Source organism: Cebus imitator, unplaced genomic scaffold, assembly GCF_001604975.1.
Source record: "Cebus imitator isolate Cc_AM_T3 unplaced genomic scaffold, Cebus_imitator-1.0 Scaffold765, whole genome shotgun sequence".
Lineage (NCBI taxonomy): Eukaryota > Metazoa > Chordata > Mammalia > Primates > Cebidae > Cebus > Cebus imitator.
The window spans coordinates 46,228-60,139 of NW_016108080.1; the positions used below are offsets into that span (position 1 = coordinate 46,228).

General features: G+C 37.7%; 1 protein-coding gene across 1 annotated transcript in view; it reads left to right on the forward strand.

Annotated features, from left to right (window-relative positions):
• The first annotated feature begins 209 nt into the window (after nt 1-209).
• Nucleotides 210-13,912, forward strand: part of ABCB11 (ATP binding cassette subfamily B member 11) — a 114,142-nt gene continuing 100,439 nt past the window's right edge. Inside the window, exon 1 of the mRNA XM_017519666.2 lies at nt 210-357. The gene's annotated coding sequence lies outside the window, so the exon portion shown is untranslated. The remainder of the gene's footprint in view (nt 358-13,912) is intronic.

Sequence of the window (13,912 nt, forward strand, 5' to 3'; positions counted from 1 at the left end):
GTTGGGATAGCCCAAGTCCCAGGGCTCTTGCTGGGCCCACTCTGCTTAATTTGCCTCTCCTTCCAAGGTGAATCAGCACTTTCCAAGGCCTGTTGACACCCTCAGAGGGTTTCCCAAGCACACTCTGTGTTTGGAGTTATTGCTCTGAGTATGTTTCTCGTATGTCACTGAACTGTGCCTAGGCTGGCCTTTGGGACATTGACCCTTAGGCAAATAGATAATGTTCTCGAAAAAGCTTGAATTCTGTTCAGTACTTTAGAATGATGAAAACTGAGGTTGGAAAAGGTTGTGAAACCTTTTCACTCTCCACAGTGGAGTCCATTGTTTCCTCGGGCTTCTGTGAATTCACGTTCACAGGTAAGTGACTTATACTTGTCTCTGCAAATCCATTCCCTCTTCCCTTTAACTCTTACTTTGTGGGGTGTAGTGTTTCCGATTTATTAAAGACTGGTCTCTTGTCCTGTGATAAACAATGCTACAATACCTGTTTAGAAACTTGCAGGATGCATTAATGATTTCATAATGTTGTACACAATACAGATGACTCTTGGTTGCTGTCTTTTTTTATAATAATGCTATTTTATGCATCAATCTATTGAGAATGTGTGTGTGTGTGTGTGGGTGTGTGTGTGTGTTATACCTGGGTGTGTGGTACAACTGATTGAATAGATTGAATAATCTACCCAAAGTAAAAACACCAGTAGGCTTCTTTTTTAACTTAGCTTTATGAAAGCATAATTCTGTTTCCTCTGATAATCACAAATTCAATAATCACAAATTTTACCCTTGAAAGTTGGTTTAACACAGAACTCCACTGACTTTATCTTTTCTCTAACACCGTACTCATTTCTTCATTCTCCCAGTTTTCAAAAATATAGATACTAAAAAATATTAGCTGTGGATACATGTTTAGAGGGGAGAAAGTTGGTTTCTAGGATCTAATTTCAGTTTTTAGGTTACTCAAGCCAATGCCTTGAGCACAGAGATCAAGTGTTATTCACACTTCAGACTGGGAATAAAAGTATTTGTCAACATTTTGAGGGGGAATAGTTTTTACACATGTTAGAGACAAATTATAGTGGTTATACCTAAAACTTTTTAATATTAGGATCTAGTGGTGGTTATTATGAAACATTTGAAGTGCTAACTTATTTACAGGCTGTTGTTTAATAGAAGTTCTTTTCTATGGGCAGCCACATCCCCTCACTGCTCACCCCACCCCCCACCTTAGCTCCCCCTGCTGCGCTCTGTGATATTATGATTGTCTCTGGTTGAAGCCTCCATTTCCCTGCCTAGGAGCTTCTGTTTGCACTCCTCCCCACTCTAGATTCCAAGCCCCTTGAGTAATTTTTGTGTCCTAATACTAAGAATAATGGTGATAAATCTTAGTGGACGACTACCAAAAATGGGCTAAGAAACTATTTAGGGGGGAAAACACCCATTTTGTGGTTTTAAAAGATGCTACAATTGCCATGAAGTGCCCAAGTTTCATTGCAGAATCAAATATTGGAGTTATGTTTTGCTTGGTCAAAAGGAAATAACTGTACATTTAGAGACAGAAAATCGCTGTGGCAGTTAACTTTGGTGTTACATTCTATTTTCTTCCTGAGCAATTCTTTAGTCCTCTCCCTCAGTGGTAACTTTGAAGAAAGGGCTTATGTGGCCAATGGGGTCACTGTGTATTCATTTCCCTTCTCTGTCAACCGTAGCCCTCAGGGCTGGAAAGGTCTCATTTTAGTCTATCCCCAGACAGGCTCTCCCGCAGTGTTGACACACACCATCAACCTACAAGGAGCTTATCTGGAAAATAATGCTTTTCTATTTTTCTTGTTTCTTAGCATATATCAATGTTTCTTTCTCCTCTAACGATCTTTTAGATAAAGAAATCGTTTGCTGAGCTGATAATAACAAAGGTGTCCTACCTACATTTTTAAATGTCAGCAGTGAAAGATGTTTTAAGGGCCTTTTTTAAAAAGAAAAAATGAAATGAAAACTGTAGCTTAGAAAGTGACATCCAAATTGAAGAGAAGCGGGGGTACTTCTGTTCTCTCTCAGCAGCTCTGTGAAGGGGGAGTTTGTGGGGCTGGGGTCTTAAAAGGCTTTGCAGAGGGCAAGACTTCACAAGAGAAAAGCCACAAGGGACCCTCACATGATCAGAATATTCATAGTGAGTTGTGGGGCATGGTGAGGGGAGGTGCTCTCCACTCCTGGGCCTGGCCTGGTTCCCCTCACTGTCCCCAGCTCCTCAGTGGCTTTTAAGACATTTAGATTCTTCTTACCATCTTGGCCTGAATGTGGAAAAAAAAAAACCCTCTTCCTCCTGAATTAAGTCTAGCAAAGGTCAACTTGTTTCAAAAATAGTACTTGAGTAAAAATTAAATGGAAAGTGGAACAAATCTCTTCAGAGAAAATGCAAAATCCTAGAACACAGACAGAGCCATCTCTGCCTCTTCTTGGTCTGATGGGATTTCGGTCCTTCTCAAACCATTTCCTAACCTCTCTGGATGAGAGCTCCAACTCTCAAGCCTGATCAAGAGAACCTTTTTAAAGTACAAATTTGATCATATTCTTTCCTTGCCTAAAAGACTTCATTGGTTTTCAATGGCCCTTAGGATAAGGTCCCATGTTTTCAGTGGTAAGGATCACAAGAACCCGAAGGATCAACCAGCTACGTCCTCCTACGTGGCCCGTCTGCCTCCCCCAGACTCACTGGGCTTCTTCGGCCATGGACTCAGCTGTGCTGTCTCTTGGGTCTGGGCCTTTACATGTGCCCTTCCCTGCCCAGGCTGCTCTTCCCTCTCCTCTTCCCATGGTGAACTTGCTCTCATCTTCAATGTCTCATGCTACAGAGCACTTGCTCCAGAGCCATCTCCAGCTCTCTAGACAAGGCAGCTCCTCTGCACGAGGGCCCAGGAGATGCCTGTACTTCCCCTTTCCTCCCTGCCATCCTGCTTGACACATCATTTCCCACATATTGTCTGCCTTCCCTGCCACATTGTAAGCTCCATGAGGGTAGGGCTGGTTGGAGGGCTGGTGCTCCACACAATTTTTAGGGTAGGTAAATCAGGTTTTCAGAGATTTCCTCCTTGGATTTCGGCTGCCCTGAACTTACCTCACAGTACAGGGGTTGGCATTTTCTGTAAAGAGCTAGATAGTGAATATTTCAGGTGTGGGAGAGAGCAAGGGCCATATAGTCTGTCATTGTAGCACGGAAGTCCCCAAAGACAATAGAAAATGAATGCGTGTGACTGTGTTCCAATAAAGCTGTATCTACAAAAGTAGGAGGGTAGCGTACCCTTCAGCCCAGAAGGATTCAGCTCAGGAGACAACTTTTTCTCAACCCAGACCCTTTTTCTTTCTTCAATTCTTCTACAATACCCATAGCCAGTTGCTAGTATTGATCCCAGCCAGTGGTGAAGTTCGGCCTGTTCATCTGTTGCTTCAGGCTGACATCTTCACCAGTTCACACTAGCAGCCTTTGTGTGGTGGCCGGGAGTGGGCACTGACATTTTATTCTCTCAGGATCTTTGATTTCTTCCTAGCATGGCTTGTAGAACCCTGTATCTCCTCCAATTCTGATGGCTTCAGGACCCTTGCGGTACTGCTCATTCAGCCCCATTTTCAAGATTACTCAAAGCTCTAGTTTCTCTCAGGTGACCATCTAGCTGATGGTGTCTCTTCCCCCATCTCCTCCTCCCCAGCAGTGAGATCTTTCAGAATGCTGTGTTAGAGTTCTAGGGTGGAAAGTTATGTTTTTACCAGTAGTGGTCAGGAGACTGTCCTCTAATGTGCCTATCTGTGTTGATAAGATTACACATTTTATCAAGAAAAAAATTCAACCCGGGAGAGTTGAATGGAAGCACATGTAGTGTGCACGTTATAGACCACATGTCACTTAGCAGAGAGGGACACTGGAGTTGGTGTGAGCAATTAAGAATTCTTGGGGTGATTCTATGATTAGGTGGCCAAAGTCTGCCAACGGGTGCTTAAACAACTCGATTTCCTACTTTTTACTCCTAGATTCCCTTAAGTCTATTGGAAGATATGCTTTTCTGGAATACCTTGAAAATTCCCAATCTGTTTCTGAAGAGATTTTTGGGGAGGTTAAAATAATTTTAATATATAAAAGTAACACAGTAAAAATGAAATAGCATTGAACCTTATTTTCAGCTCTGAGATTTCTTGTGTTAAAGTAAAATTTTGTTATTGTAAATTTGTTAAATCCTAATTAAAGCTTCCTGCAATGTATGAAACTCAAATCAAGTTATTAGGTTAGGTGCTAAAAAAGTGTTACAGTGAATGGCTGAGAGAGTAGAATTAGAGGACATTCCGTCTGCTTGTAACCAGCGAGGAAAAATAATGTGGCAAAACATCACGGTACTCTTAAATCATAGAAAGTACCAAATGAGGAGGAGGTATGCTCTCAAGAACCTGCAAAACAAATACATTTACCACCGAAAACTAGATTCCCACTGCATTTCCAGGGTTTCAGAAACTGGCAGCCATGTCCTCCAGGATCTCCTGTATGAGTTTCTCAACATCTCACCTAATGAAAAGAATTAGCCAGTGGGAGAAAACATGGTCTAATGATATATATCAAATATATATTCTACATTTATATGACAGAAGACAATTCATCCAACATCCAATTATGAAACATTCTGTTTTCTGGCAAATATCTCAGGCAAAGCCTTTGTTTATTCTTTCTAGCAATTTAGTTTTCTTCAATGCACTTTCCCAAACTTAGCGTTATAAAATCTCCAGTGTTTTTGTGGGTACAGGCAAGTAATTAAGATTTTCAGCACAATGGCCTTCAAAAGTCATCATTGCCGTTTCTAACTGCCCAAAGATAAAGGGACTGGCTTCCATTTCTGACTGAACAACCAATGCATGCCTTTAGCCCTAGAGAGCATGCATCTTCTGAAGTGTAGCTCCTTGGCCTGTCAAAAAAAAGCAGTGGACTACCAAAGTTCAGAGTGATGCACTTGATGCTGAGAAAGAAAATAAACAAACAAAAGAACAGCCTGTTCCATTCTGTAGCTGGCCTGGTACTCACACCTGAGCCATGTTATTCTCTTATTAGACATAGACAATGTCATAGAATACCAACCTCAAAGTTACCCTGAGTCGATGCAAGGCCAATTTGTACTTTGTTCTCAGCAAAGGCAAGATCAAGGTCACTGTGCAACCCATAAAATACCAAACATCTTGCTAAATGAATGGCTGCTGCTTCTTTATCTAGTCATAACATAGTCCCAGCTTTCCACAACCGCCACCTCCCAGGTTCAGGCAATTCTCCTGCCTCAGCCTCCTGAGGAGCTGGGATTACAGGCATACACCACCATGCCCAGCTAATTTTATATTTTTAGTAGAGATGAGGTTTCTCCATGTTGGTCAGTCTGGTCTCAAACTCCCAACCTCAGGTGATCTTCCCGCTTCGGCCTCCCTAAGTGCTGGGATTACGGGCTGAGCCAGGGCCCACGGCCAGTCCCAGCTTTTTAACAGCATACAAACTAGAACAAACCCCCACTACGTTAGATCCTTCCCCAAATCACCTGACTAAAGCCCAAGTTCTATAATCGGTTCTTTCTAACACCGTTTTACTGAGATGCCCCACAGTCCCTGACAGTGTGTCCTCCCTCAGTGCAGTGAATAGCAAACACAACTTGTTTAACTATAGATGTGTTTTTGGTGCTCACTGACTCAGGGGCATTGACAATGCCTTGGGCATAGACACCCATGCTTTGATGGATTTTTGCCTTTTGGAATGTTACTTTTAACAGTAAAATAGAAACCACAAAAATGATTTGTAGGGGTATTCAGAAAGAAGCAAAATGTAAGCAAGTGGCCGGGTGCAGGGGTGTTACCTGTAGTCCCAGCTACTCGGGAGGCTGAGGTGGGAGGATCGCTTGAGCCCAGGAGTTCTGGGCTGTAGTACGCTATCCTGATCGGGTGTCCGCACTAAGTTCGGCATCAATATGGTGACCTCCTGGGAGCCGCGGACCGCCAGGTTGCCTAAGGAGGGGTGAACCGGCCCAGGTCAGAAATGGAGCAGGTCAAAACTCCCCTTCTGATCAGTAGTGGGATCATGCCTATGAATAGCCACTGCACTCCAGCCTCGGCAACATAGTGAGACCTCGTCTCTTAAAAAAAAAAAAAAAATGTAAGCAAGTGAAACCAAATGTATGGAATTGCCAAGGGGACAGAGAAGGAAAGCAAAGAGAATAGGTTAGTGGATTAGTATTTCTGTGCTTAATGGAGGACACATTACTATGAATGACCCTGGAAGGGCAGGTGGGGTTGAGGATCAGCTAGTGGGGACTTGGTCTTTAAGCTTGAGGGACAAAGGGAATGTCAGCTGCTATCTCCCTTTGTGCTAACTGCTGTACAGATACAGTTTCATTTCATCTTCACACCAGTCCTGCAAGGTGGATTTTACCACCATCACCACCACTCTCTGATATGAAAGATGGAGAAATCAGGACGTGGAGAGAGATCAAAAAATAAATCCAGGCCAGGCACAGTGGCTCACGCCTGTAATCTCAGCACTTTGGGAGGCTGAGGTGGGCAGATCATCTCAGCTTGGGGGTTCGAGACCAGCCTGACTAACAGGGAAAAACCCTGTCTCTATTCAAAATACAAAATTAGCTGAGTGTGGTGGCACATGCCTGTAATCCCAGCTGCTAGGGAGGCTGAGGCAGGAAAATCGCTTGAACATGGGAGGTGGAGGTTGTGGTGAGCCAAGATCGTGCCATTGCACTCCAGCCTGGGCAACAAGAGCGAAACTCTGCCTCCAAAACAAACAAACAAACAAACAAATCCAACTACATATAGTGAAGCAACAGGTAGTATCAGGATCTGAGAGACTCCAAATTTCATGGGCAAGATACTACAACACTGTCCTCTAAATACTGCAAAATATTTGCACACCAGTAGAAAGAAACTTTTTAAATGGAGAGCTAAGCCAGGGAAAAAGTAATTGGAGACTAATTTTTTTTAATGTTGTATTTTAAAATTAGGAAATGCAATAACATATCTGTGGTTAAATGTTTATTATTTTCTCATTAATAAAGAATATGTTTTTCGAAAAAAATTTGGTTAAAACTTCAAAAATTGTGTAACCAACAAATGTTACAGTCTCTGTAATACTGCTATAGTGAACAAATTTTGATTTTGAATAAAAGAATTTTGAATCTAGTTCTTTTAGTATGTTTTAAACCAGCCTCATAAACTACTTAATTAAATAATATTTCTCACTCTACTTCTTAATATTCTATTAATAGACATTGTACAAAATAAGTAATCAGCACTCCTCAAAACTGTCAAGGTCATCAAAAACAAGGAAAGTATGAGAAATTGTCATAGCCAAGGGTTGCTTAACAAGATATGACAACTTAATGTAACATGGTAAATTTGGTATTCTAGATGGAATCCTGGAACAGAAAAGGAATTAGGTGAAAAATAAGGAAATTTGAACAAATTATGCAACCTAGCTAATAATAATGTATCAGTATTGGTTCATTAATACTAATGTAAGACATTTACAATGCACATTGGTACATGAATACTAGTGTAAGGCATTAATAACTGTGTTGGGTACATGGGAATTTTGTACCATCTTCACAATTTTTCTGGAAAATCAAAACTACTCAATTTGTTTAATTAAGGGAGATTCACCAGGGTTAGTAAAAGAAATTATTTTCTCTCATGATATATTTTATTTTCTGCAAAATGATATTTTTTAAATTTAGGAGTGGTATGCTGCTTAAGTTGGAAAAAAACATGGTGCTGATGCGTAGTGCCTCCATCCCTAGCTTGCTAATGCTAACTATTTTTCAGCATTATCCAGCTTTCCATTTGTTCTTTTTAAAATTTTATTTTAAGTTGTGGGGTACATGTGCACGGTGTGCAGGTTTGGTACATAGGTAAACATGTGCCGTGGTGGCTTGCTATACCTATCAACCCATCATCAGGCATTAAGCCCTGCATGCATTAGCCATTTTTCCTAATGCTCTCCCCACCACCCTCCCACAGCAGGCCCCAGTGTGTGTTGTTCCCCTCCATGTGCTTCCTGTGTCTATATCATGAAATATTTTAAAGCCACAGGAAAAAAAGAGAAAAATTTAATGAACACCAAATTATTTCCCCCCAACTTGATCATATCTTAAACTTTATGCCATACTTGCTGAAACTTTTTTTGTTTTAAGAAAGTAAAAGTCACATGTACCCCAAAACCTAAAATGCAATAAAATAAATAAATAGGGAAGAAAATAAATAAAATTAAAATAAACATACAAAAATAAAAAAATAAAAAAAATAAAAGAAAGTAAAAGATGCAGACACAGGTCAGGGACCCTCTGAGCCCCTCCCCAGGCTCATTCCACTTCTTTTCATTAATTCACTGCTTATCAGTTTCAGGCAAGTCTTTATATTTCTACTGTGTATCTATATATCTATGAACATTATAAATAGTGATTTGCAGGTAACATTTTATATAAATAACATCATACAGTATCATTCTAAAACTTCCTTTCTTGTTTGTTTAAACTTATGTTTGTTGAGATTTATCTATGCTGATTCACTGATTTTAATGGCTAGATATTATTCCATTGTGTGTCTATTCCATAAATTATTGAATCAATCTCTTGTTTGTTTATATTTTCCCCAAGCTTTTTGTTTCCAAAGAAATTCTGCAATAAACAAGCTTACACATATCTCTGCGTGCATCTTCTGAGTTTCTGTCTTGGCTGTATCACTTACTAACTTGTGCTCTTGAGCTTGTGATTTAATTCTTCATACTTTAGTGCCCTTGTCTGGAAAATGTGGATAGTCATAGTACCCGTCTCAGGAGGCTGTTGGGAGGTTTTATGGCATAGCATGTATAAAGCATTTAGAACAGTGCCTGGCATGTATTAAATGCCATCTTACTGTTAATCATTTTTAAAATTATTAAGGAAAATACCAAATTCTGGGACCTGGGTTATTAACATTTTTAACCTTGTTAGATATTTCCAAATTGCTCTTCAAAGTCATTCAGTCAATTTATATTCTCATTAGCGGTGCATGAAAGGAGTCTTTCATCTACATCTTCACAATACTTTGTACTACTGGATATTTCATCTTTGCCAATATTTCAACAAATGATTTTAGTATTCACTGCTGATTATTGCCCCAAATTTATTCATTGTGGTTGCAAAATAATGATTTTTTCTAATTTTATAGGTTTTAAAAACTCAGGAATGGATAATGATTTTTTTATTGAATACTTGTTTGCATATGTTAAAATGATTAAATTTTTTTTTACCTTAAGTAATCATTGCATTCCTGGGATCAGCATTGCTCCTTTTTTTTTCATAAACTGCTTAATTATATTTAATGTATTTTATTTATCATTTTAAAATCAGTTTTCAGAAGTTTCAAGGAAAAGCCTATTTTTATCCTTGTTTGATGTCAAGATTATACTCTCTTCATAAAATGATTTGGGTAGCTTTTCCTATTTTTCTTTTCACCAAAACCATTTATATATAAGATTAGAATTATCTACTGTTTGAAGTTTTGGTAAAATTTGCCTGTAACATTATCTAGCCCTATTGTTTATTAAGGTGTGAGATTTTTGAATATTGAATCAACATTTTTAATAGGCATTACTTTTTAAGTTTTCCTTTATGAATAAATTTTGATGACTTTATTTTTCTAGAAAATCAATCTTATCCTGGTTTTCAAATTTACTACCATAAAATTACTCATAGTATTTGCTTATGATTTAAAACTTTATTTATTTTACCATTCCCATTTTCTATTCGTATTTGTGATTTATGTATCTTCCATTCAGCAGTCTTACTGACTTGCATATTTTTAGTTTTTTTAAACAACAACTTTTTAATTGATGTATCCTTTCTACTGTTTTTCATTTTATTTTGTTTCCTATTGTATAATTCTTACATTTTTATAGGTTCTTGATTAGAACCTATTAATTAAAAATTAATTCATTTATTAATCTCTGAAAGAACAAAATGCATTTATGTTTATAAATAAATCTTGAGGTATCTTTTTAGCTGTAGCCCACAATATTTTATATATTTATTATCACTGTTTTAAATATTTTCTATTTCTGTAGTGATTTCATCATTAACCCATAATTATCTGCGTATGTATTTTAAAGTTTGTAGCACACACACAGTTTTACTGAATATATGTATATGTTTTACTAGTGTTTAACTTTTTAGTTTTTATTTAATTGCATTATTGTCAGAATATACACTCTTTAGAATAATAGCAATATAGAGAAATACATAGTATTTTTTATTTGTAGACATTTTTGATGGGTTATTAATGGGTAAGTTTTATAAAAATGCCAAATGTAATTGAAAAGTGTCTTGGTTGCAGGTTCCATAGTAATGAAATTTGTAATGAAAAGCTATGGCCATTGTGTTACAATTGTAATTAAATATATATTTGATTAAACCAAATGAAATTGCCAATATTTAATCTTTTTTTACTTAGAAAGTTCAACTAATATCTGAACAGAGTTCAGCCAATATCTGAAAATTTTAAGAAAAACATAAATTTTATATAGTAAATTACATATAATTACTTATTTTTGATTTTCAAAGCTTTTATTGTTTCTAATTTTTTGTCTGTTTACAGTTTCTAATAAAGATGTGTTATTGCAGTTGCAACCTATGTTGTGTTAAGTTGCTGGGTATATACAATCCAATAATTGATTTGTCTTCTAGCCGGATTGTGCTTTTGACTATTATATGTTTTTTTAAAAATCCATTATTGTTTTGAACATGGATGCTATTTTTTCTGACATTAACATAATAGCTTTGAGAAACCAGTATTTGCATGACATATCCTTTTTATCCTTTAATTTTTGACCATTTTTATGATTTTATATATAATTTCTTTTATAATAAGTATATGTCTGGGTTGGCCCAGTGTGGTGTCTCATGCCTGTAATCCCAGCACTTTGGGAGCCTGAAGTGGATGGGTCACCTGAGGCCAGGAGTTTGAGATCAGCCTGGCCAACATGGTGAAACCCTATCTCCACTAAAAATACAAAAATTAGCCAGATGTGGTGACGCACACTTGCAATCCCAGCTGCTTGGGAGGCTGAGGCAGGAAAATCACTTGAACCCCAGAGGTGGAGTTGCAGTGAGCTGAGATCGAGCCATTGCACTCCAGCCTGGGCAGCAGAGTGAGACTCTGTCTCAAAAAAAAATATATATATATATGTGGATTTTAAAAAATTCAATAAACTGACCTGTCTTTTTAAAACAATAACAACAGCCTTTTGAAGGTATAATTTATATATCATGGAGTTCACCTATTTAAAGTATACAATTCAATGATTTTCATTATTAACAGAGTTGTGTAACCATCACCATAATCTAACTTTAGAACATTTTTTTCATCCCCAGAAGAAACCTTATATCTGTTACCAGTCTCTCCTCAACCCCCTTCCACCCCCACCCCTACTCCAGCCTTAGGCAGCCACTTATTTCTTTTCTGTCTCTATAGATTCACCTATCTCGGACATTTCATGTAAATGGAATCATACAGTATGTGGTCTTTTGAGACTGTCTTCTTTCACTTTTAACTTTTGTTGGTTTGATAAAGTTTTCTACATACTCAGTTTTTAATCCTTTGCTTATTTAGAAACTATAGATTGTATTGGTACTTTTTCATTGCTTTTTCTTAAAATTTTCAGATATTGGTTGAACTTTGTTCAGATATTAGTTGAACTTTGTAATTAAAGAATGGTTAAATATTGGCAATTTCATTTGGTTTAATCAAATATGTATTTAATTATAATTGTAAAACAATGTCCATAGATTGTCATGACAATAAACCTAACATAAGTATCTGCATATCAAACACCTTATCTTGTGTTTAAGATACACTCATATCTACACTATTATTGTGTAGAGCTCTTTTTTGTTTGTTTTTTGTTTTTTGAGACAGAATTTCACTCTGTCTCCCAGCTGGAGTGCAGTCGCAAAATCTCAGCTCACTGCTACCTCTGCTTCCCGAGTTCAGGTGATTCTCCTGCCTCAGCCTCCTCAGTAGCTAGAATTACAGGTGCGTGCCACCACACCTGCTAATTTTTGTTTTTTTAGTAGAGTTGGGGTTTCACCATGTTGGTCAGGCTGGTCTCGAACTACTGACCTCAGGTTATCACCTGGCTTGGCCTCCCAAAGGGCTGGGATTACATATTATGTAGAGTCTTAATTATGCTCTTTTGGAATATAAAATTTATACTTGGTATCAATATTTGATTGGCCATCCTGATGTATTTTGTTAACTCTTGTGCTCACCCTTGTTTCTCTCTTTCATGGCCCCCTTTTGGATACTCCTTCTTACTAAGGCACATCCTCTAGTAGTTGTTTTATATGGGTCTGTAAGTGGCAACCCTCTTGACTTTGAATGTCTAGAAATATGCTGAATGACTTTTTGACTCAGTATAAAATTTCGATTAAAGATTACTTTTTTCTCAGTACCTTGCAGACATTACTCCACCGTTTTCTAGCCTCTATTGCTGATGAGAAAATTTCTGTCAGTCTTTTCTTTATATTTGGATAATGCATTTCCCCCTTTCACAGTTTTTAGGATGGATTGTGTTTATTCTTGGTGCTTTACTATAGTTTGATTCTTGAACTACACAGGTTTGAACTTGCAGGTCAACTTATATGGGGATTGTTTTCAACCAATCTCAGATGGAAAATATAGTAGTCTCAGGATTGGAAACCAGTGGATATGAAAAGCCAACTTTTCCTATGCACAAGTTCTACAAGCTGACTGTGGGACTTGTGTATACCTGGATTTTGGTATATGTGGGAGTGCTGGAACCAATTTCCCGCATTTACTGATAGACAACTGTATTTCTATATAATGTATCTAAGTTTTGACTACTATTTATTCCAATCAGTTCTTGGAATCTACTGTTAATTTAAAGAATCAAGTCATAGCTTCCAGAAAGTTCTTAGCAATTATCTCTTTACTTATTACACCTCTGTCATTCTCTACTCTCTGCTTCTGGGATTCCAAGTAAGTGAGGTTAGAAGCTTTTCATAACTCCACCTTCCTGTCTCTTATTTGTATATCTTTTCTATGTGTATATATGTATATAATATACATCACTATCTCCTCCTATAACCTCCATGGGTATGCATTTCATTATAAGGAATAGCTGCTTCAGTGGTGGGCAGCAGTTTCCTCAGGGTCTTCTCAGCAGTGCAAGAGGCCCACATTAGCTTCTCTGGCTCTATGCAAAGAGGTGGTCTCTAACTTCCTGTTTGATTTGGGGCACTTATAGTCCTCTCAGGAGCTAAACCCTTACATCCGTCTGCATCCAGACACTGAGAGGGAAATACCAGCTGCTTCCATGCTCTTTGATGCTTCTCTGTCATTTCTGGTCCCTGAAGATGTTTATTTTTATTTATTTGAGTCTGACTGTATCTCTTTTTTAAAACATGTTATCCATCATTGCTATATGTTTGAAGCAGAGAAGTTAGTGAAGCATAAACTCCATGCTGAATCTAATGTCTATATCCTGGAATTCTCAGACTGTACCCTCTATAAACTGATTTTTTTCCCCTGTGAATAAATCAGTTTATAGAGGGTAAAGTCTGAGAATTCCAGGATATAGACATTAGATTATGACTATATAATCTAATATCTATAATAACCATGACTCTATTGACATTTACATTTTATTTAGAAAATGTCCCCCTTCTGTTCCCTTGATCCAGCTGGACTCCTCTTATCTTGAGATTGTATTTACAAAGGAACACTGAAAGTTACCCAACAATATTTGGGTGTTGTTCATCAACTACACTGACTAAAGAACATCACCAGTTGGTTTGCCTTTCTCGTGGTTTTCATGTTTTCTCATTAAAAGTAAATAAAG